This window comes from Phyllostomus discolor, chromosome 7, assembly GCF_004126475.2.
Source record: "Phyllostomus discolor isolate MPI-MPIP mPhyDis1 chromosome 7, mPhyDis1.pri.v3, whole genome shotgun sequence".
NCBI lineage: Eukaryota > Metazoa > Chordata > Mammalia > Chiroptera > Phyllostomidae > Phyllostomus > Phyllostomus discolor.
Window position 1 is genome coordinate 43,998,955 of NC_040909.2, and position 26,247 is coordinate 44,025,201.

The window sequence follows — 26,247 nt, forward strand, 5'->3', positions numbered from 1 at the left end:
GGCAGAAAAAGTCTGTCACACAGTGGGGCTACTACAGAACAGGAAATCTCAAAGACATGTGCCACAGTCCAAAGCTATTTTAAGTAGCACACCCAGAATACACTCCTTGTGTCCCAAGCCTAGAGACAAAAGAGATCAGCTGCCATTTTATTTTTCTTTGTCTCAGCTCCGCAGTAGCAAAACCTTATTTGTGGATACAAGAGTTGCACCTTAAACAAGAAGCAAGTGGGTGTGAATAATAAAGAAGAGCTTAAGCAAAGATGCTCTGAGCTTTTCTTGGAAAGGACTGGCTTCTTGGTGCTATGTTTATTCATGTTGTTTAGTGGAAACTGGGATTAACTGGAGAAGATTGATAAAGAAGGTCTACCTAACCAGCACTATAAGGGGGATTAAAGCTTAGTCTAAGCATCCATATAATCTGATTTTCTTATGTGCTCATGTGTATAGGAATAAAATAAAATAAAATAAAATTGGTCAAAATCATATCATTTGGGATACTAGTCACACAGAAACCTGGACTAAGCCAATTCAGCATTTCAGAAAATTAATGATCCAACTTCTAGGTATCAAGCATAAAAACAACTTACGATTCTGAAAGAAAAACTTGGCAAACAGGATTTAGAAGGCAGGGTATCAGTGGTAACCAAGATAAGGTAGCACAAATAATTAAGGTATTAAGCAGATAGAGGCAGCTTTCTTTGAACAGGAGACTTTACGAAGAGTGTCCTTGAGAGAGAGTAAGACTGTGTGAGTGCCTTCAGATTTCTTAAATGGCCAGATCACAATATTCCAAATTCCAGAAAGATTTCAAGTGTGCCGCTGTACTGATGCTTTCCAAGTGGCAATTTGGATTATGTTGGCTTAGTGGTACATTTTGTAAGACTTTTCTTTTTCAAGAAAAATATATTAACTAAAAAGATAATAACTGCCCTCCACTGCCAAGGACACATTTCCTTGAAAATTTAAAGTGGAAAGGCTTTTTGCTGTTTTCACTCTTCCCTAACCTCCCTCCTTTAACACACTCCTCTCATACATGTTACACATAAGATTTGATGCAGTCAGAATTGCTGTGGTAAGACATAATATGGCCTAAAATAAAGTGATGGAGACTTCATTTTCCTTGACAAAGACTATAGGTATCCAAAGTTACCTGTTTTGTACCAAAGTGCAGAATTTGAATATACCTGCTACCTCTTCGAGCTTTTATTCTGAGTCTTCCTGCTACATGTAAAAAGGATGATTAATTGTCAAAATATTATGGTCTGCCCTGTGACCAAAATGACTGGCATATAAGTAAGGACTACAAGGTGTTCTATATGTTTATAACCCCAAAGCTAGTTGGGAGCTAATTTTATGCAGGCAGACTTCTTTCTACAAATTTGGTTCTTAAGGCTGGTTAGCCTTAAAGGTAAGACTTTACTTTGAACTCCACATCCTGACTTCCCAATGGTTGGTGAATGTCATTAGTTTGTATTCAACCTGAGGACACAGATGAATATTTACAGCACCCAGGAGTATATGGCACATATACAAATCTATGTGATTACCTTACTAAAATTTGAAACCCAGCAAATCCTAATGGGAAAATATCCTGTACCCTAAACCACTCCTCCTTACCTAGTTATATCTTACCTAGTTAGCAGTACCACCAGCAGCAGCTTCCTTCCACTGTGACCATGCTCCTGCCCATCTTTTCTCTACTTCTAGAGCTCCTGTAACATTAGGTGAGGCCCTTACCTATAGCCACAGAGTATCTTCCTGGTATCTCTTCCTTCAGACTCTACACCTCCTCCAGCAGATTCAGTCACTTTTCTCTCCCTCCTGAGGATCTACCACATTTTTAAGATTATCTACAGCTATATCCTCAGGCTCCTCTCTTCTAGAGTACTGGTCTACACCCATCAAGCCCATTAACTCAGTGATTCACTCCTTTGCTCATTCTGTTTGCTCAGTCTGTTAGCACTTCTTTTCTTTTCAAAATTCAATTCTTACTTCAAAGCATTATAGCAAAGAGATTAAGCTCCTGGGCCCTGTGTTTGAATCAGTCTAACCTGGGTGTGAATCTCAGATCTACTTATCACTAGTGTGTGTATGCTGGAGGGGAACAGGAGGAGGAGGGAGAGACAGAGACAGAAATAGTGAGGGACATACAGAGACATGCATATATCTCTTCTCTGTAATACTGGGTTACCAATTGTATTCTTCTCTTTGTGCATTGTTGAGAGACGACTCAATAAATGTAAAAAGCACATAGTAGAGTACCTAGCACATCATAAGCAGTGAAGAATCATTAGCTGTTACTATCAATCACATCTAGCTTAACCAACCTCCATTTTGATGCTTTCTTTCATCTTCAGATCAAATGTTATAAAACAGTTACTACAATTATTATCTATTTTAGTTGAGAAATATGCCTAAGTCCATCACTAAGGTATAAACTCCTTGAGGGGAGAGGAGAAATACTATTTCTTTTTATACCCCATAGACCAGTGCTGTCAATGTATGGGCTGTCTACAAACAGTTTGCATTGTCCATGACAAGAGGGCTTCAGAACTTGAGTCAGATTTGAGAACATTTTATACCAATGTACCATGGCTAACACTTTAATTCTATTTTACAGCAATTTTTGTCAGCAATGGATTCAATTACTTTTTAATAGTGCTTTATTACAGATTTTGAGTTGCATTGTCCTAGAGAATGTAGCCCATGAAGTATCCTACACTAAATGCTCACTGAATATTTAATAGGCCCCAATTAAATAAAATATTCAAAATGGTGCTTTACTTGGAGCTTCTGCTCTTGTTCACATTAGTAGCATCTATGAATATCCAATGAATAAGGATACAAAACTCAAAAGTTAAGGTGATAGATGAATTTGTTGAGTTCCGAATTTCAGAAACTCCTTTTAAAAATGAGTTTAAACATCCTCTACCATGTAGAAGGCATGCTCCCACCCCACTGCTGGAAGAATAAAAGAGGAAATGTAAACTCTGGCTTTAATATTTCTAACAGCAAACATGTTAGTGAACTTGTCTAATGTTACTGCACTGATTTTTTCTATGAGGGAAGAGGAGGTCTGAGGGCACAAAATAAGGGAAGTCATTTCTGATCATATTTGCATCCATTCTACAGTTGGTCTTTCCATTTCTGGATTTTTCTGGTGACATTTTTAACCCTTTCCCTTCCTCTGACCTGGACCCAAATCACACAAGCCTCTGAGGTTCCCAGACATCAGAAACGGGCCTAAAGAGATATTCTATCAACATTTGACACTGATGAACTTTGAGAAACTTATTAAAGTGCTTTGAATTGACTACTTTGGAGAAAAAAAAATTCCCTCAGTATCAGCTATTTAAGTCTTGGCTTCAAATACCAAAAAAAATCTTTTAGTTCTCTGAGAGACCTAGTTGGAAATTTTTATTTTTAACCTAGAAAAGCAGGGGCTTTGACAGCATTTATTTTACATAATATGCAGTCACCCCATAGCCTGTGTTAGGCAAAGCCTATAATCAAATCTTGTCTTGGTGTTGTTTTTTTCTAGAGAAATATCCTATATCTTTTCAGCTATTTCTTTCATCTAAGGATCCTCAGTTAATTCAGAATAAAGATAAAACAGTAGAAAAAAATTGTAAGCCAGAATATAGTGATGCTATTTTTTTAAAAGCTCTTTTGCTGCATATTACCAAGACATCCACCTTGATTCTGTGGTTGTTCATTCATTTAACAAATATTGCCTCAGCACCTACTATGTCTTGGGGACTATGATCAGTATTAGTGATAGAATGTTAAATGAAACATATTTAATGTCCTTAAAACTCTAGACTTTAGTGGGAAAAAAACAGAACAAAATAAACTTTCAGCTACTATTCAGGAAAAATAGTTATGTAAGAGGGAATTATGAAAACTCATATGGAAATAACTAATTGCATTCTGACATCTATTTCCACTCCTTTAGTAACACAATTCCCATGTTTTCACTATGGACATGGCTACCTATGTAAAGGAAGCATTTCCCGGCTTCCCTGTAATTGGTTATGGCTGTATGACCAAGTTCTGGCCAAGGGAAGCGAAGTGAAAATTGGTACCCTGGGAAGAAACATGCCCCCCTGACTTGTATGTCTTTCCTCCCACCTTCTGACTAAGCTCAAGAACTGCCCACACATAGAGGATACATATTGACTATACCAAGAGTCATCCCACCTGGCCTGACCCACTTACCTCTGTCTAGATAAGTAGAAGAAATAAATACTTATCTTGCTTAAGCTCCCTCATTCTGTAGTCTCTTTGTCATAGCAGCTTAGCATGTACCTTAACTAACAGAAGATAGCTTGGGCCACTTTACCAGGTTCTGGGTACTTCAGTGTAACAGATAACACAGCATGAGATACTTCTTTGGTGAGAGAGGAGATTAGAATATAAAACAGAACTGTGTTATATTAAATCCTAAAGCTGTGTATGTAATTTGGAGTTTATGTAATTCTCTAACCATGGTGCTATATACCTGAAACAAATATAAAACTAAAAAAAAAGAAATTTGGACTTTATTTTAATAACCAAAGACACTGAAATAAAGAACAAATTATCAGTAACCAGAGGGGAGGGAGGAGAGGATAACAGAGGTAAAAGGGGAAGAGTCATCAAGGAACATGTATAAAGAATACATGGACAAAGCCAAAAAGGGGTATGATCAGGACTGGGAGGTGGGGATGGGTAGGGCAGTGGGGAGTTGTGAGGGAAATGTAGACAGTTGTTCTTGAACAACAATAAAAAATTTTTAAAAATAACATCAATGTGTGACATTGATTACACATTGATCTTATAATTATGTATGTTCTTTAGAAAGAGCTCTCTGATTGCACTGTGCAATATAGATTGAGAAACACTGAGATAGAAAAGTCAAAGTAAGTGAGGATTAAGGTGGTTAGCATTTAGTAGAATTTGTGAAAAGTAATTGGAAAAGGTTGGTAAATTCTGAGTGAAGATTAAAAAAAAACATTTAAACAATGGAATACTACACAGCAGAGAGAAAGAAGGAGCTCCCACCCTTTGAGACACCATGGACGGAACTGGAAAGCATTATGCTAAGTGAAATAAGCCAGGTGGTGAGGGACAAATACCATATGATGTCACCTTTAACTGGAACCTAATCAACAACAAAAAACAAACCGCAAGCAAAATATAACCAGAGACATTGAAATTAAGAACAATCACCCATAGGGGAGGTGGGAGGGGATAATGGGGGGAAGGGTTTTCAGGAGCAACTATAAAGGACACATGGACAAAACCAAAGGGGAGGGTGGAAGCAAGGGAGGGAGGTGGGTTTGGCTGGGGTGGGGAAAGTTATGGGGGGAAATTCAGACAACTGTAATTGAACAATAAAATAATAAAAATAAATAAATAAATCCAGGCACAGCCACCCTGACAAGAAGAACCACGTAGCTTTGGGGCTCCCTTTGCCATGCAGTTTAGGAAGCCAGAAAGTAATGTAGCAGCAATGCAGAGATCTCTCTTAGCAGTTTGGAAGAATGCAGGAGAGACATTGCAGGAAGGAAAGGGGTGAAAGGACTCTTGCTGATGGGCCAGGAGAAGGTGCCACATGGGTTTGGATTGAGAACTGGAAATCCCAACAATACAGCTAATGGTGCTGGGAACCTTAGGAGGTCTGCCAGCTGAGCACAGATTACTGGGAAGAACCAGGAGACTACCAGCGCCATGGACTTATATTCTTTTCCTGTGATACGGTACCCCTGACTGGCCAGACTGGGCAAAGGGGGAACGAAAGGACTGTGTGTTTTTGAGGGTGTTTTAAGAGACTTTGGGATTTTAATGAAGATTTTAAGTCATTACTCTACATCTGTACAACTTTTGAATAAATAATTCCTTTCCTTTTCACCAAAAAACCCATCAATTACTATCATTCACTATTTTATTTAACACATTTTACCAGACTACATGCTAAGTGCTGTATTTGATGTGAGAAATAAACTCAGAATCAAGAATAGTCCCTGACAGCATAAGGCTACTCCAAGAGCAGCCCTGTCCTGTGCACCACCCTGCTGATCCTCACTACAGCCAAATTGTGGTGCTTATTATCATCAACATGCATTTACTGATTAGAAGTACAAGGCTCAGAGGATTTGTAAGTAACTTCTTCCAAATCTGGCTTGTTGGCTGCCAAAGCCTATGATTTCTCGACTAAATCATGCAATTCTCAGAGGGGTATCACAACACAAAGTAAGAAACAGATCACCTCTATTTCAACAGTAAATGCTGAAGCAATCCTAGGGCATGAGTTAATTTTTAATGAAAAAGAATCATGTAATGTAAATTATCCATTACTATTAACAAAACAATTATGTGAGTCCCATTTTACCTGTTGCCAACTTACAGACTCTAAGAACTTAAAGAAACAAAAGCAACAGCAATAACACAAAACTTACCAAAAAAAGCCCTAATAAAACAAAATTTTGGTTTATTTTGGTTCATTGTGAGGTGTCAAGAAAGTACAATCATGTGTCATTCTGCCTTTACAAATCACTCATAAAGAGCCCAGAGAAATGTAGTTGCAGAGATGACCCATAAGCCACTTGGAACATAATTTTATTATATTCCTGTAAGAATCATTTGGGAGATTTATAGTAAAAGTTAGAGTACTTCCAAGACCATTTCAATATTAATTAAAATAACATTAAAATTATAACATACCAAGCAATATAATTTCTTTGACCACTTCCTATTATAATTTATTTTAATTAAATGAAAATCTCAATTGTCCATGACCTTTGCTAATATTACCTCCAGAAGAAAGACTCAAAAATGATATGGGAATCAGATGAGACTATGTATTAAACAGAAATTCTAGCTAATGTAATTCAGAATCCATGCAGCCATATCTCATGTAGCTTTCTCCATCTTCTTGTCTTTTCCAAACAGTGACAGGTGATGTTGCAAATGGACTGAGACACTGTAAGAACTTTTAATACTAGAGAGAGGTTAGTGTTATTAAATAGTATGCACTTATAGAAAAACAAGGAGAGCAATTATAGGTAATTTCTAATAAGAGTTAGCATTGAAAACGAATAAGAAAACACCATTTCCAAAGTTCATTACATAAATCTTAATTAAGGATGTTCTTTACCCCCCAAAATGTAAAGACATAATAAAGGACCATACTTCTATTTCCAGTGATAACGTGGACTGAAAAAAATGCAAACTTCCCAATGGTTGTAAATATAAAAATAAAAGACACTTAGAAAGTGTGGGTCACATAAAACACCATTTTTTACATGCATAGAATGAACCAAGAGTGTAAAGTGAAAGTGCCTGCCCAAGTGTCCAAAATAAGGAGGAAAATAAAGGCAGATTCCATATAGAAGCCAAATGGGAGAGGCAGAGAAAGTGGTATTATCCAGATATGGGCCATAACAAGTGTGGGGTAGCTGTTAAAGTCTTCTTAGGGATGAAAGATACAAGTTTGCATCCATAGGAGGTAATGAAACCTCAGTATAATCAAGAACTCAGAAAAGGTAGTTCCCCCATTACAGTAAAACAAAATAAATGTGCCCTCCAGTCCAGAAAAGGAACAAAAGAAAAACATCTCAAACTTGCACCATACACTGTGGTTGTAGTCTACAGTCACTCTACTAATAAAGTGTGACATTTTCAAGCTGAAAATTTAACATAAAAACTTTTTATAGACTGTTGAAATTCTCAGTCTTCTGGAAAATTACATATTAATTCTCTCTGTAGCCACACTTCCACAGGGGAAGGCCTTCCGATCCTGCACACAAAAAACAGTCCTTACCAAAGAGAAGTTTGTAAGCACAAATTATAAACCATGTGCATACAGTGAGAGTCAATAGGAAGAGCAAACAGCTAAATTAGTTCTCAGGGAATCAAGTAACAATGCCATGTGAAACTGGCTGTCATACAGGGTGGGGCAAAAGTAGGTTTACAGTTGTTTGTATGGAAAATAATACAGTAATGAATAAATAATGATACAAGAATAAACTCTGTTTTGCATACTTACAAGTGTAAACCTTTTTTTGCCCCACCCTGTGTTATGGATTTAAACAATTAACAAGATAAAACACAGTATAGATACAATAATAAAAAAAAGTCAGAATACTCTGGGAATCCAGAAAGACAGACAGCCCAAAGGGGAACAGTCAGATTATTTGAAATGACAAATATAGAAAAAGAAATTTATTTGAACAAAGCATCAAAAAGTAAAGGGTTAAATATCAGATTAGATATAAACAAAGCATAATCAATAAACTGGAAAACAGTTTGGGGACACTTCTAAGAATTTGGCAAAAAGAAATAAGCAAAAGAGAAAATTAAAATAATTTATGGAAATGAAGAAATTCTGAAGAACTTCCAGAAAAAGAAATTAGAGAGAAGTCTGGAAATTCAACATTCAAAGAGAAAACAGTTGAGGTTTTACCTGACTTTATATAATACAAAGTTCAGTTGCAAAGAACACACTAATTCATACATATACGCTACAGAGGAAAAAAGGGGGGCTGGGGGTGCCTTAAAGGCAATCAGAAAAAAATAGCAGTTTACTTTAAAATTTAAAAAAAAATGACTGAAAGCAAATCAAGCACCAGCAACAGAAGAGGCAGGACTGTAGAGTAATATCATCAAAGGTAACAAGGGGCAAAAACTGTCAACTGTTAATTCATATTGCTATACTTAACTAAACTGTCCATTATGAGAATGGGAAAATTAGAGTGATTTTAGACGAAGATTGCTACTCAGGTGCCTTCACTGAAATAAATGCTACGAGGTATTCTTCAGAAAAAAAAAAAAGATTGAAGTAGATGAGTAAGTAGGATGGAAAAAGAAACAATGAGGAAGGAAATTTGTTATCATGTAGGCTAATAGTTAAATATTAACACTAGCCACAATAAGAATAAATATTAAGGAACTTGTAAGTGCTGGAATTTAATAAAAATTAATATAACTATGGAATATGAAACTAGATGAGGGGGATTACAGCCTTGGGGGGGAGGAACTAGTATCATTAAAGAAGAGAAAAGATAAACCAAACTGTGTTTAATTTTTAAGTCATACGCAAATGTTATAATTTCAGAATTATTGATAAAGAAGAAAAAACAAAATGTATAGCTTTCTAATAAATGGAAGCAAAATAAATTGAAAAATGTTCAATTCTGAATGTGGAAAAAAGAGATCAAATGGTAAATAAAAATCATTGGATCTAAAATACAAAAAGGAAGCAGAAATAAATCCAAGTAATCACAATAAAGAGGACACAATTAGAAATCTAGATAGCCATTGCTAACAAGAGAACTACTTTAAAAGGAAAATTCATCAAGAAAAACAGGAAATTCTCTCTCTATATATATTTTCTCTCTCCCATAAAACTAATAGAAATTACATGATTACATGGAGAAATTAAAGAAAAAAACAATAATGGTGGGACATTTTAACACAGCTTTCTCAGAGATAGATTAAGTCAACTGACATCTACTAAGGGTAAATAAAATTTGAATGACACAATTAACATGAGCTTTACATATTTACATATAAATATATGTAGAACTCAACTTTTAACAATTGAAGAATACTCTTTTCTTTAGTTGGAAGTGGGTAATCATCAACAGAAAAACAGACAAAGAATATAAACAGCTTGTTCTCAGAAGTGGAAATTAGAATGGTAAATAAACATATGAAAAGTATATTTGTAATCAGGACAGTGCAAAATATTATAGTAATACATAGGTAAAAACATAAAGCTATAATAATTTCAAGTGTTGGTGGGAACATAGAGTAAGACAAGCTTTCACTGACTGCTCATGGGATGAATCATTTGACAGTTCATTTGACATCAATCAGGTTGAAGATGTTCATGCCAGGTGAGCTCAATCATTCCCTTTTTGTGCACATTATTCTAGAGAAGCTCTCACATGTGTACACATAGTTGTTCATCATCTTTGTAAATGCTAAGAGAAAAAATATGGGAATATACTAAGTGCCCTTTCAATAATGGGATGGATAAATAACTCTGGTAGAATCATAGGCAGTAATTAAAACATACAAGCTGGAACTACATGAATTAAGATAAATTAAATCTCTGAAATATAATATATCCCTGACAAGTGATGTTGGATGATAAAAAATATACAAATGATATATGTGTTTTAAAGAATATATGTATAAATTATAACTATGTAAGATTTTATTATATGTTTAAGAGTGAAGATACAGAGGTGCAGGTTAGACATCACTATCTGCTCTTGGCTTCCTTTGGGGAATAATTCCCCAATGAAAAATAGAGGTGCTGTTCCTAAGAAAAGTAGAATGGATATAGAGGGGGGAAGGAGATATTCATCATACACCCTGTGTTAAATTCATGTAGAGAATATTATACTTTGTAAGTTACTATCATGAGATGTTGGTGTTCTGGTTTGAAGGGATTATGAGGAAAAATTTAGTACATGAGCAAGGAGGAAAGATGGAGAGTGGCTGGTTCTCTTTTCCTCTTTTTTTCTTTTTTCATTAGGAAAACATCAATGTGTGATTGCCTCTCACATCCTCCCAACTGGGGACCTTGCCTGCAACCCAGGAATGTGCCCTGACTGGGAATCAAACCAGCAACCCTTCACTTCTGAGACCAGCACTCAATCCACTGAGCCACACCAGTCAGGACAGTTTTCTTAAAGTTTCCCAAGACTTTGGTTACTAAATAGTGCTCACCATGCTGCACACCTTGCTCCTTTGGTCATACTGGCTCATTTGGAAAATAAAGTAGAATTTCTCAATATTTGTCTTGATCTCTGTCTTCTTTGGTCACCTCTTGTGATGTCATAACCTTCTCAAGGGGAAGTGCAGAACAAGTCATGGGATTATGTTAACATAGCAAACATGGCTTTTTCAACCTTGCATATACTGTCATTTAATATCACAATGACTCTGTAGCATACATTGTATACTACCCTATTTTCAAATATAGGAAACTGAAGCTTGGAGTGAAGTGACCTGAAGGATATCACACAAGTAGCAAGCAGCAGACTGATATGTGAAAAAACACATCTTCCTATTAGCTTCATATAAACTTGGGAGTATAACTTTAGAGATATTATGCATATTACTCACAAAGAACTTTCTTAGGAAACAGTCAATTGTTTTTTCAATGAGTTTGACAACTAAAGAGCAGTTGTGATAGATGGTGGGTACCATTATGTCAATTAATTAGACCAGATGCATAGACTAGAACATGATAGGCAGTCCACACAGGAATTATACTGAATTTAAAATAATCGGCTATCAAAAAGGAACTATTTTTCCAATGTTTCTTAAGAATTTTACATCTCACATCATTATTACTTTCAAATTCTGCTGAGATAATGACCAAAACCTAATTATTTTTAACATGACCATTTTGTCCCATTTCATTTTTTGACAAAAATTACATATATATTTAAACCCATTAATATCAGACAATAGACTTTTAAAAACTAGAATATATCTTTAATGATGGGAACCTACTGTGCTGTACTCAAATGTGTCTGAAATCATCATTGCTTTGTTCCTCACTCCCTTCTGGAATGCTGATAATATGCAGTTTCCACTTTCACTAATTCCATCCCTGTGCCCTTTAACCATGCTGGTATCAATGGCTCAAAAATTACTGTTTTAAAAAAGGTATTTCAAATACAATGGTATGATATAATTCTCCATTTCTAGTTTACTCTTTCATCTCTCAGATCACTACAGTGTATGTAAGTGTGGTAATATGATACCACCATCAATGCTGAGACTTAAGACTTGAATAAGCCAGTTGTCAAACACTGGTCTGAGATGTGCCTGATGTGTGAACATTTATTAGAGCCTCCTTAACCCTTAGAATCAGTAGAAATATTCCCTAGAGATCCTCCAATTCTAAAGTTTTCTATCTTGAATTAATTCTGCACACCAAGGCTCTATATAAGTATTATATATCCAAATGTATTTTCCTTCCCTGAACATAAGTTTTTGAGAACCCATTTGGCAACAAGTGTGTATAGCCCAGATAAAATATCCTTTAATTCCTAGATCTCATGAGCTGTCCCACTTTCTGTCCTTTTGTAGTTTTTCTCCTCAAATTTATGAGCTACATAATTTCAATATAATTTTTCTTAAGTTAGTATGCCCTAGTTTTTGCTATTTGCAGCCACAGAACCCTGAACAATACAGAAGTGCTTGAGTGGTTTCCCAGACTCCAGACACAGGGTAAGGTAGCCTACAGGGGGTGATTGGAATCACAATAAAGCAGATATTTGGATTTTAGCCAAAAAGATTTAGAGAACTAGAAAACCAAATAATGACACCAAGTACAAATAACAGATATGAAATTATGCACAGGAAATGGCCAGACAAGAGGGATCAAGAGGATACTAGCATGCAACAGAAAATGGTTAGGAAAACAAAACAAAACAAAACAAAACAAGCAAGAATGGTTATGAATGACTTCAGATCCAGGCTTACAATTTTTAGTTGGTTGGTGTTCATAATCCAGGATAACATAAATGCAGAGGGTTGAGGTGGCTACTGGTGAAATTTGGAAAATATTTTCAAAATAAAAAAATATATTCTAATTAAAAACATGCACTTATTATTTATAAGTCTGAGTTGGTTAATTAGAATTCCAAATCTCTGTTTGGGTCAGGCAATGGATAATAAATAAGGAAATAAGCGACTAAACAAACAAACAAATAATTAGTAACTTGGTTATATTGTGGCACCTGGGAGATCTAATTGGCCACTGAAATTTATGGGAACATTTGAGATCTTGCTCCCTACCATTTGTTCAGTTTGGCTTAAATAAAGTCTTATAAAAATTGCTTTTAAAAAATAAATAATTAAAAAGGGATTATTTTAGGATAGAATTTTGCGGTTAAGCATCATGAAAAGAATCACATGTTAGAGAGTTCCTCAAAAAGTACGCCCTGGATAGAAATGTCTTTAAACATGAATGCAGACACTGTATGCTGTTGCAGAAAGTTGGCTCTTATAGAAAAGAAAAATTTAAAAAGAAAAAAAAGAAACAAAGTGTTTAGGGACTAATAATTTAGCTCTAACCAGTGAGCAGTGTAAAATTTTTATCACATTTTGATGATTATTTACACATAACTAGCCTACATACTTCTAGCCATAAAAGTCATCATGACATCACTTGACATTTGGTCCAACAACTGGGAGCTCTGTGAAAATCACTTAAGTTTCAGTTTCAGCATCATTGTGACAAATAGGAAGACAAATGCCTGTCTCACAGGGTTGTGTCTTCAGTAATGAGAATTCAGGCTGATGACCTACAGACCTCAGAGGTTACCTACCCCTCAGATTTTATAAAATTGTTCATATCACTGAGCATTGTCTGGTTTACTGTGTTTGAAATATTAGAACATAATCAAGGAAGACTCTATACAATCTCAAATAATACTAGCTTGAGGTATTATCAAGTTACGTTAAAAGAAGAAACAAAATCAACCAAAAAATGTAACACACAGTTATTACTGTGAGTTACTGTTGGTGGTATTAGCTAAAAGTGGTGCGTATTAGTAACTTAAACAAACCTTTTTCTAAGTCATTTTAGAAAGCAACATAGTACATGGTTATGTTGCAGAGGAACAGTGTGAACACTTAAAGGAGGAAGTAAAATTTGAATAACACAAAAGAACTTGGTCCTTATGTTTTGTGATTGGGTACTAGGACCAACAATCCACCTACGGCCTCATACACATATTAAATAAGGACTTCCAGCAATGTAAGTGGAAGTCAAGACAATATGCTCTGGAAAGCTACAAGATGATTAAAAAAGTAGTAGTTCTGGAGATGAGAAAAAATTGGACTTGGTGGTTAAAAAACATTTGGATATTATTTTATGAAAAGAAAAAGAATAATTCTAAATGAATATCATTCTTTATATGAATTAAAACATGTGGAATAAAATTAGATTTAATTATACAGGTATTTGATTATTTTATTTGCACACTTTATAGTTACATATACAGGTCAAAAATAAACACTTTTGAATTGCATGGTATGGAAAATGGAATGTTGTTTTGTATTGGGGAATACATAATAAATAGATAATTTTGGTTTCATAATGACTTGGTCATTCCCTATATTATGGCGTGGGCCCCTGGGGCCAGGTCCAGTCATAGTAATGGGCTTGTCTTACTAAGTTACACAGAGCTTGGATTCACAGGAAATTGCATTTCATTTACAAGTTAAAAAATATCCCCTCATGTCCATGAACATCTTCAGGACTTGAGTACCAATGAATAGAAGTGCAGAACACATGTGGAGAAGACAAGTTCAAAATTAGAAATGTTCATACTGTGCTTGGGGAACAGCTAGCCATTATGTCCTGAATTCTACATGACAAGCCCATCAGCTGGACCATTTTATGCTAATAGAAGTAAGCTGACATGTTACAGCAACCTGCAACTGAAAGTTTGCAATGGTCAGTCTCTTAATGAAAAGAGAAAGAAATTTATGACAAGAAGTAACCAAATAAATGATGAAGAAAATCAAACTACATGAAGAGGAAGAAGGAATAAAAATATTCACTGTAAAGAACTAAGCTAGCAGAGGCATTGAGATAATTAAGAACCTGTCAGGTTGTATTCTAAAGCATAATTTAGGAAAATCAGGTTATGGAAGACAGTTTCTTTAAAGAACCACACTGACATTTGTCTACCTATATTTTATTGAGATGAGAACTACAGGGACTACATTTTGCATTCCCTTGAATGAGGCATGGCCATTTAATTAGGACTTACCAGTAAAATATGAACAGAAGTGATGTACATCACTTCTGGAACCATGCCTTTAAGAAGCATGTAGATCTTGTCCACATTCTCTGAACATCCACAGACTGAATGTAAACAACTAAGAGGCTGTGAGTAGTAATTCTCCAACTTTGGTGTTCATCAGAATCACATGGAGGGTTAGCAAACACAGATCTTTAACTCCACAATTTCTGAATCAGTACATCTGCGATGAAGCCTTAAAACATTCAGCTCTAATAAGTTTCCAGGTGATGGTGATGTTGCTGATATAGAAGGGCCATTCCCTGAGGGAGGGAGGAGCCATGCGATGAGTGGAGTCTGTATTCTAGGATCACTGTGTGGACAAAAGTTATATGTTTATTATGGATATGTACTTCTGTAATATTTTCAACTCTATGCATTTGGGTATCTATTTGCTATAGCAGCTATCATTACCCTAACTAAAGAGAGACCAAATGAATAAGGAGTAAGATGACATGAGCATTTAACTGGGGCTTGAGGGAAGTACAGAAGAGAAGATATTACTGTGGATGTGGAGGAACAAATACAAGCAAGGAACTAGCTGTAGGACAAAAAAACGAGTGAATTAGAGGTGAGAGTGGCAATGGAGATCCTTGTGTGATTGTGAAATGTCAGTAAGAAGACTGACCTAGTTGGAGGAAAGGATTAACATTAACAAATATTGGGGATCTACAGCTCAAAGTATAAAATGGAGTCCTTGGTATACAGCTTAGAACACCAGATTCAGTACAATTTAACTCAAATGGAAAATAAAAAACCACACACACACACACACACACACACACACACACAAAAGGAAGTTCCTAAGCAAGAGATTAACCAGACTGATAAAAGTTACTGCTTAAAGGCTGATTGCCTGAAATTTAAATTAGATGTGAACTCCAGAGAGTCATGTAGAAGCCTATTTTCATCACTCAAATCACGTAGATCTAGTTATTAGAGTGATCTTATGACAAGGTCACTTGATCAATCAGAGCCTCAATTTCCTTTTCTGTAAAATAAGAATAATGGTCTTCCAGGACTGTTTTTTTTTTTTTTTTGTAAGCATTAATCCAAGCATGTGTGAAAAGTAGTCAGCACAATGCTTTGCTACAAACTTACAATATTAGCTATAAGGGTGGAATTGAGATGGAAGAAAGGGAGAGGAAAGAATAAAACCAAAGGACAATATCAAAGACCTCTGAGGCCTTTTCACCAATATTACATGTTAGAGGAGTAGTAAATAGGCTTCACATTAAGATATCTCACCAATGATGCCTGAAAAGTGTTCAGTAAGAGCTAGAAATGGTGATGATAGGAAAAAAAGATAAAGAAGGGTTGTGTTTTGTTGTGTTTATTCCTCTATGTTCAGTTCACATTTAGTTAAATGTAGATTTGCAGAAGCCCTTGAACAAAATGGACATTACAATGTTTGGATATTGCAGATCTTCAAACAAGTAGGGCAAAAATTTGCCATGGTTGCAATACTTACTTGAAAGAATAACTCACTGCACTGCAATCTAGATAGGCTTAGGGTAGGAAGGTTTACTCCAAATTAAATAGGGGTACTGGAGAGAATATTTTCCAAATTAAAATAACTCATTCCCCCCCAAAATCTCATTGGCATATCTGCAAATATTGCAGGTGACTTCAAAAAGGTCCAGAAAGTAGAAGAATCCATTTTCGGATTAATCTATTGCTGTGCAGTAAGCACCAAATATCTGTTTATACACACAAAAAATGGAAGATGTGACAGAAATCTAGGCATGTTGTCTTAAACTCATTGCCAGGAGTAGCCTTGAAATATTTTTAAACATTTTGTGGTAGCGCAGTAGCAACAACACTCCATTTAAATTTCAGAGCCATCCTTCTCACTAAACACACTCGAAAGCTTTTTTGGAACTGTGATAACATTTTATCGATTTCACTAAGTGACCTGGATTGACTGAAAACTTGGGGAAGCTTAAAACACTAAAATTTCCTCAAGGGTATTTTTCCATGGTGGATTTTCTGTTTATTTTTAATACAGTGTTTTCCTTCCATGACTCATCTTGCCTGATCATTTTGTCTGTCTGGTTGCTTTTAGAGAGTTTAGGTATAACATGAGATCTCACTAGATCTGAGTGAAATCCCAAAGCAGGTACTAGTGGCTGTCAAGTAGGTTTAAGATTTCTTGTGTTAGACTTATAGTTTTTCTTGGTTCCAGAGCTCACTTAGGATTCCCATCTTAGTAGAAAACATCCAATTAGATAAAGTAGATGCAACTTAAATGATAAAATCACAAAGAATTGGGAAAGATATTTTTAAAAAGGAAATATATATTTTACCCTGAGCTCATCAGTGATGCTTTACCAGTAGATGCTTTTATTTCTTACTTCATAATAGAATAAGAATAAGGAGGCTAAGGGAAATGTGAATCTTATAATTACTGATTTCCAGAGGAGAAATAAATGAAAACACAGCCTCTTTTTCTCCCATACCACTGTAGTTGTAACTAGACATTCCTGGGAGTAATTGTTCTCCAACCACCCCAAACAGAATATGATTTTCTCACAAGGAAATGAGAAATGATCCACTGGAGAAATCAAACAAATCATCCCAATGAAATTCATGGGATTTTTTCTTAGTATTTCAATTTTTGGCTAGTTCTGAAGAAGAAAATCATGTCCTCTAGTTGCTATACAGACTGAAACATAAAGGCCTTCTATGACTCTTGAAATTCACAAACTACATCATTCAGAAAATTGAGGTGGGTTATTAAAATTGCTACAGTTCATGCTGGAACAAATCTGAGTTGATATGGTATAGACCACTTACAGACAGATATGTTGTTGAAATCTGAAATCAATGTTTCTACAGTACTGGAATCACCTAGGCATACAGACAATGGATGATTAAATCATAATATAAAAATGCTTTTGCCCACCTATGGTCATTTTATATGACTTAAATAAAACATAATGAGAGTCTTTGCCACAGTTCTGCTAGGTATATAAATTGCTAGATTGGTGGCTAATTATTAGTTTGTTACTTTGCAATTTGTGATCAATATATTTGGGGGAGAGGAGTATGATTTGCTTTATAGTCTATAATTACTTTTTGTAATGGTATTGCTAATCAATATAACATATTTTTACTTTGCTTGAAAGCTGCAGCTGTGCCTTACATTAATACATTATCATTGTTATGGTTTAAAAACAATTGTTTTCCAAATTGAATTTATTTTTTTGATACTCTGTGAACACATCTTACCTTAGCCTTCTACAAGTCTCAACTTCACCCAATAACTACAGGAATGAAAAATGGGTAGCACTGGGAAGCAGAGTGGATATTCACCTATTATAGGGCTAGCTATAGGCTCTAATCAAATAGTTGACATTTAGCATAGTACTGTCTAAGTCCATCCATGCTGTCTCAAAAGGTAAGTTTTCCTTTTTTTATTTATGGCTGAGTAATATTCCATTTTGTAAATGTATCACAGCTTCTTTTAAAAATCCTCACCTGAGTATATGTTTATTGATTTTTAGAGAGATGGGAAGTGGAGGAGAGAGAAAGAGAAAGAGAAAGAGAAATACTGATGTAAGACAGAAATCACCAATCTATTATCTCCCATACATGCCCCAAATGGAGATTGAACCTGCAACTTAAATATATTCCCTGACCAGGGATCAAACCTGCAACACCCTGATGCATAGTACATTGTAGCAATGAAATGAACCACTGGACAAGGCATGACAGTTTCTGTATCCACTGATTTACTGATGGGCACTTGAGCTGCTTCCAAATCTTGGCTATTGAAAATAATGCTGCAATGAATGTAGGGGTGCATATATCTTTTTGAATTACTGGTTTGGTCTTCTTTGGGTATGTTCCCAGAAGTGGAATTGCTGGATCATAGGCAGTTTCATTTTAAATTTTTTGAGGTAACTCCTTACTGCTTTCCACAGTAGCTGTACCAGTTTGTATTCCCACCAGCTGTTTATGAGGGTTCCCACTCATAGACAGACAAAAACCATGTGATTTCACATATATGTGGAATCTAATGACCAAAATAAACTAACTGACAAAATAAAAACTGTTGGGAACCGTCCTGCCTCGTTTCAGGAGCTGTAACCTCGCCGACAGGCAAAAAGGCCCCCCCTTTACTTCACCCTGCTTGGCTCCTGGAGGATGGCTGGATAGTCAATAATGGGTAAGATTCCTCAAGGAAGGAACAACCTAAGACAGGTGCAGTCATGAAGGGGCCATCAAGGAAGGATTTAGGGGATTATGGAGGAGGGACAAAAGACCCTCACCGTTCAGCTTTATCATAGCCCGAGTCCTCATTCTATCTGTAAAAAGTCTCCTAATCTCTTGGCTGCTTTGCTTTCCTGACCTGATTAAGGCCTGAAACAATGATGAAGGGGGGTCAGCTCTGTGCTAGGACCAGCAGTTCCCAGGCAGTGATCAGACCTAAAAAAGAATGCATTAAATCCTTTGAAACCTGCTTTGCTAAGAATGCCCTCAATTTATTTTCTTTTTTTTTAATTTTTATTTTTCCTGTGTCTGTCACACACATGCCCACTTTCTGTTTTGCTAAGAAAGAGGTGTTTAACTGCTTAACAATTCCTTTCCCACAGAAGAATGCCACAACTGCCACCATCAGAACAGCTACAGACCAGTAGCTGTGGAAAGAATGCCCTCAATTTAAATATTAATTGTCCAAGCACAAAATGAGTTTGTTTCCCAGGTTTTATGGCCAATTGGCATCACCCTGTCTACCAGGCCCTGACTCAAGAGGACCCCAATGATCCCAGAAATATATCTGTAAATGATCCTTTCTTTGATATGCATCCCTATGCAAGCTAAACTCAATTAAAGCCCATTGAGACAGAGGCTTGAGGCCTTTCTCCTCTGTGAGACTGGTCAGCCTTTTCTCCCCAGGAGGATTATGTCTTTCTAGACTTACTCTCATCTGCAGCAGCCTGGAGAACTCTGCTAGATGAGAATAAGTCTCCCCCATAAGAAACATATTCACATATACAGAAAACAGACTGACAGCTGTCCATGGGAAGGGTTTGGAGGACTGGGTGAAAAAATAAAGGGATAAAGCAAAAAACAAAAGTCATAGACATACAACAATATGGTTATCACCAGAGAACAATGGGGTGGGGCAGGTAGAAGAAGGTAAAGGGGGATAGTAAATGGTGATAAAAAAAGCCTTGGCTTGGGTGGTGAACAAAGAATATAATATGCAGATGATGTATTATAGAATTGTACACAGAAACATGTATTATTTTATTAACCAATATCACCCCAATAAATTCAATAAAAATAGCCTACATTTATTTAATTACTTATTATATGTTAGACATTGAACCTGAAATGGGCTGCAAAAAAGGTCTGCTGATCATCAGTAAGTCAGAATATTCTACAAATCACAAGTGGAAATCATTATCATTATTTTATAGATAATCTCATATAATGAGTTCAGATCAAGTTCAGAATTTGATGTTTATAATGGTAATGCCACTTCTTTAGTAGATCAACTTCTCTCTATAACAATCACACTTTCTAGATTTTTCATCACTCCATTTTATGCATTTTTCTTATTTTTTCAATAGGCATGATTTGACAAATATGCAACCAAAAGTACATATGTATTTTATATGAATAACATCACATATAAGGGAAAAAAAACCTTTCCTGATTTGAGTATTCTAATTTTAGGTTGAGACAAATAGTTAACCCTTTAGTTACAGTCTCTATATAAGGGTAGCAAATTCCTGAATCTTACATTCCCACTTGCTGTGTGCAATTGGCAGCAAAGGGGCTCAGAAGGAATACCATGGCAACTGCGTAACTGTGGACATAGGAGGGAGTGATGAAAAGAACAGAGTCATTCAGATGACAGACTTCAATCATTGTCATGAGAAATGCCAGTTATAAAATCAAGCCATGGTCTGGTAACAACATAATTATTTCAAAATTCCCTCAGTTTTTCTAAAAAGCAGCACCCTACCTTTAATGCTGAAGAGGTTTCAGTACTTTGATCTTTATCCCCTAGGACAAGTGTTTGCTTTTTTTCTGATTATCAATAACTGTGCAACAGACTGCCTCTGTTTATGTATCAATTTGATAATGAAAAAATTTAAACAACTGGCAACATATAGTCTGTCAATAAATATTTCAACTAAAAATGGCTTCCCAAAAGAGATGTGAACTGATGTAACCTCTACATCTTAGTGCCTCCTGCTGCTAAAATAGGTCACATGTGAGGCACATTATTGCTGATATGAGCATTAATTCCAAGAGGCGGAGCACCTGAGTACCTACCATGCACGATAATCACAATGAATAAATAATGTCCACTAAAGTATTCTAATAAACCTACTAAGTTCCAGTCCTCTTTTAAGCACTTATTTGAATTCCCTTAATTCTCACAATAACCCCATGAGGGATGCGACAATTACCATATGTTACTTATGAGGGATTGCAGTCACCCAGAATTTTAATAACTTGTCTAAAACCACAGACCTCATGAATGATGAGCTGGCATTTCAGCAGGTGATCTGGCTTTGGAGCCCATAATCTTAACCATGATATTACTGGTTAAACAGCAATCATTCTCAAAAGTGTGGTACTTGGTCCAGCAACATAAGCATCAACTGGGAAATTGTTAGAAATTATCTAGCCGCAGCCCAGACATACTGAGTTGGCAGGCCCTCTCGAGTCAGGAGCTAGAAATCTGCTTTAACTTAGTTATCTGCAGGTAATTTTGAGAACAAATAAAGGTCAAGAATCACTATTATAGTAGGACAGACTTGAGCATGGGATAGATTCTGCCATCAGTAAACTCTTGAGGTAGAAAATAATATTAAATCTCTTGAGCCAATTGTACAAGTTGGGTTGGTTTCTACCATGGACTTGGATTAGGGAAGCTGCATGAGCAGTGTGCAGGGTTCATGTTTCACTCTATAGGAGTATTAGAGATTCTGGGACCTAGACATGTTTGATGTTTGTTGGAAAGCTTACAGGTCTATATTGAGGGCCCACCTAAGAAAAGCAACTGAAGCCAGAATGAATACAATTTATACAGGGTATATCTTTAGAGTTCAGCATGCAAAACAAAGAGTTTATTCTTGTATTATTATTTATTGATGATTGTATTATGTTCCATATGAACTGTAAACCTACTTTTACCCCACCCTGTAGACTGTCTTGAAAATCACTATGCAAGGAATCAGGGAAAATATCATCTCTGAGTGCCTCAGTTACCTCAATGTCACTTATAGAAAATAATTGATTCCAGTGCCTCTATGGGAGGTAGGATCTAGAGCCTACAGGGAGTAGATTTAGGGGCTATGACTTCACAACGATGGGGTACAGTAAAAGAATGCTGTTTCTCTTATATCTCATACTCACGTGTAGGAAATCCCAATGTCTAGTGTTGTCTACCATTCCTAAATGATCCTTCTGTCCATATGATCTGTAATTTTAAATTTACATTTTGTGTGCATAGCCTTGTCTCAATGACAATGGCAATATTTTAGTGGTTCATAGTATTGGTTCACATCTAGACAATCTTAGTTTAAATACCAACTCCTCTTTTAACTGACTATACAAACTTAAGCCAGTTCTAAATGTTTTTCTAAGTTTTAGTTCCTTCAGTATGGGGTTATAACCAAAAGGTTTAGGCAAGAATTAAACACATGTGAAATACATAATAAACAATAGTTATTAGCACTCTAAATTACATAATGAGCTTATTGTTGGGACTTATAAATCCTGCTGAGTGCTCCTTGAATGAATTCTATTCAAAAAGACAAAAATTTTGGCTAAGGTAGTTTGGCTGATGTAGTTAATATGAACAGTACACTGCTTACTCAAGTTTACTTTTAGCTACTAGATTGTAAGCTCCTGTAAAAGAGAGACAATATTTTATGAGCCTATGCTTTGCAATGGCCTAAAGCAGAGTAAGCATTGAATAACTGTTTGTTAAACAAAGCAGACATGACTTGAATTTTACCATTACCTTTCATTTATCTCTACAACCCCTGCACAGACCACAATCTCCTTTAAATAATATTCTCCTATTGTTGTGTAAAGTTAGATCTATTGAATTTTCACCCCTAATATAATCTCTAGAAGTGTTCTCAAATCTGAGAAAATGTTATTTTCCATAGCATCAGCAGACTCTGGCCTTGGGGTTTCACTCAGAGATATTGCATATCTTTGTAGTAAATGATTCTTCTCTAAAGCTCTTTTTCTCAAGCCAGAGGTTGTTTCAACATTAATGATGCTTAAGAACAAAGAGAAGCATCATTTGTGTGATCTTCTTTCATTTCTAGCATTTAGTTGTATTTGTGCCTCTTTGTAGCAGAAGCTATGGGAGCTGCAGGCTGATTCTGCTGGTGCCAGGTACCCACAGAGGAAGCAGCAAATATCCACCCTCCCCACAGTGTCAGGCTTCATGCAGACACACAACCCCTGTTCCTGAGCTGCCTGAGCTCCTTGCGAAGACAACTGAGGTTTCATTCTGTGACAAAACTTTGATTTCACTTAAGGCTCTGTTGATCAGAGATGGGCAGTTACTACATTCTCTTGCTCATCATTGATATTTATTTATTTTATCTTTCTTTAGGAAAATAAATAGCATATATGATTAACACAAAGGTGAGATAATATGGTTTAAGGCAAGGGCTCTCGCTTCTGGGGATATCCTCCTTCTAACCAGGAAGAAATACAAGAGCACAATAACACATGTTTGTAGAAAATGTATATATTTGTGGAAGTACTGACTCTGGACAATAAGGTATCCAAAAGCAATGAATGACACCATTTTTTCTCAGAAGGAGCTTGTTATGTAATAGAATGAAGATTTTAAAAAAAGCATCCTATTTACTGTGAGACTAGTTATTCAACATGTAAGGTGACTTGAATGTTTGCATTGCTGAATCCTATCACCTTATCCCTAAATATTCAAAATTATCTTTGGGAAAGTTATTTCTCAGTTTCACAAGGATTCAGACTTTTGGATAATGATTTTCTGTGCCAAAAATGTATTAATTCTCTGGCTTATATCCCCCCTCCTTCTGTCCAAGTGGACACAACTATCAGTAGCCACCGGAGTCATTTTATACTCGGTAGAATGTGTTCTTTGAGCTGAACAATGACGGCTCAGTTATTAAGTAAAACAGCCCCACTCTCACTTCTTTCAACACCCAGGGAGCACTCAGCAAAGCCCTTCAGTTTATCCCTTCCATCCTTACTGAGGAATGAGTAGCTTTGCTCCTCACTATGAAGTAGCCCATTTGTCTTTTAAGTCAATTCCTTTAAAATATGGAACCTGCACCACAGGCATGCTAATCTTCAAGCACTGTCTGTTTAACTATTCTTCCAGCTGATTCTAAAACCCCAAGGGGACCAGAGCTCAGAGGACGGAAACTAATACTCTCCTAATTCAACAAGGGGTGTTAATCTTAGATTGTATCAGAGACCAGTAAATCTAAGACACTGTGTTTATATGAAATGCCCATTTCAGCTGAAAACAGTCTCTGTGGCCAATTATATACTTTGTGCTTACTGAAACGATGCATTCCTAGTATCACTTAAGCCTGCTTGAGAAAGTAAAAAGGTAGCAATCTAGAAATAGAGCATACATGTTGTCACCCACTAACTGCCTTGATCTTTGTCCTTTTGATTATTTTCCAGCCTGTTATATCTACTTGCTACCCAAGTGGCCTCTGAGCTGCCACTGTTACTTTAGTAATTCATACAAGAGGGAATGGATTTCTCCAGAGCTTTTCTGCAGAGAGATTCTAAATATTTAACCATATCCATTCACAGTCCATGTTTGAGATAGAACTTTTATAATACAGTTTGTATTATCCAATTATTGCCAAGTAAAATTTTCTGTGGCTTGAAGATTTTTAATTATTTTTAAATCCTCACCAAAGGATGTGTTTTTATTGATTTTAGAAAGGAAGAAAGGGAGAGAGCAAAGAAGGGAGGAAGGGGAGTGAAAGAGGGAGAGAGGTAGAGACAAAGATAGAGATAGAGACGGAGATGGAGAGAAAAGCACCATTGATGTGAGAGAGAAACATTGATCTGTTGCCTGCTGTACATGCCCTGAACAGGGAACCAAACCTGCAACATTAGTATGTGCCCTGATTGGGAATTCAACGTGCAACTTTTTGGTGTATAAGATGACACTCCAAACAACTGAGCCACCCAGCCAATGCTCAATTTTTTATTTTTCTGAAAGAGATGTGAAAAGGTAATATTGTGAGATGATGATGTCATTAGAAGTTTTTTTTTGTGGCCTGGAAATGTAGGCCAACCTTTATTTCTACAGTCATGAAATCAAACAGCGAGAATTTCCTGCTTTTTATGCCCAATTTCATAGTTTTGTTCAGGGGACAATGACCAACCACCATTTGTACAATGCAACCATATCTTAAATGGAGAGGGTTTGCTAGTTTTAAGATTCATGGATCAATGATCCCCCAAAACACAGATATTTTCAGAAAGCATCCATGATGGTAAAATTCAAAGGCACATGTTCTTCACATAGCCATGAGATGCTTTTTGGATTATCTAAGTACCACTCATAGCTGCTTACCACATCTGAAGATTCATGTGAAAGAAATGTGTTCTTAGTTGAAGGGAAAGATTTCAAGACTTTGTTGTTATTGACTCTGATATCGATTTGTACATGACTCAAAGGGGAATTAGACAAAGACATAAAGCCACAATTTTAAAGCTTACTTATACTACTTGGAAAGATTATTCGATACAGTGAAAATTGTTGCCTGGCACAAAATAGATTATTTGTGACCACAGATTAGTTCCTTCTGTTCCAAGAAACTGAATGGAAACAGGAGGCTGCAATACAAGTCCAACCTTCACTATAAAACATATGTGAACTTACTTCTCTTTTTTTCCCTATAAATTAGATGAATTCTAAATCTATCCCCCATTTCCTCCTTTCTCCACAGAAATATCATTGGGAGGACCACATTATACAATGAGTGGGAGGGACCTATATAAGCTACAAATGTTTGTACAAACCCAAAGCAGGGATAATAGTAACACATGGGACTTGGGGTTGACCTTCACTTTTACTGTGTCATAGTGTCACTGTTACTTTACTTAGTGTCACATGGATTTGAAAGTCCATTATAGACAAAAAGAAAATTCCTACTGGATACCTTCAAAATAAACCTAATCTGGCCTCTTTTCGCCATTCCTCTGCTACCACACAATATAAGTCACCATCACCTGCTTTACATTTCAACATCCTTTTCCAAACACACTCAGTGGGACTGCTTTGTGTTGGACTACTTATCAGTGTTTTACTGCATGGAAACCTTGACAAAATATTCCCAACATTTAAGTCCTTGATTCTTTCCTATTTTTTTCTTTAATCATCACCCAAAGATATGTTTTTATTGATTTTAGATAG

General features: G+C 36.1%; 1 protein-coding gene and 1 non-coding gene across 3 annotated transcripts in view; both read right to left on the reverse strand.

The window, feature by feature from the left end:
- Positions 1-26,247, reverse strand: part of GRM7 (glutamate metabotropic receptor 7) — an 853,913-nt gene that overhangs the window by 365,097 nt on the left and 462,569 nt on the right. The gene's annotated exons all lie outside the window — the stretch shown is intronic.
- Positions 19,341-19,473, reverse strand: LOC114502185. The gene has a single exon (XR_003685036.1). It is a non-coding gene; the product is annotated as a small nucleolar RNA SNORA41 (small nucleolar RNA).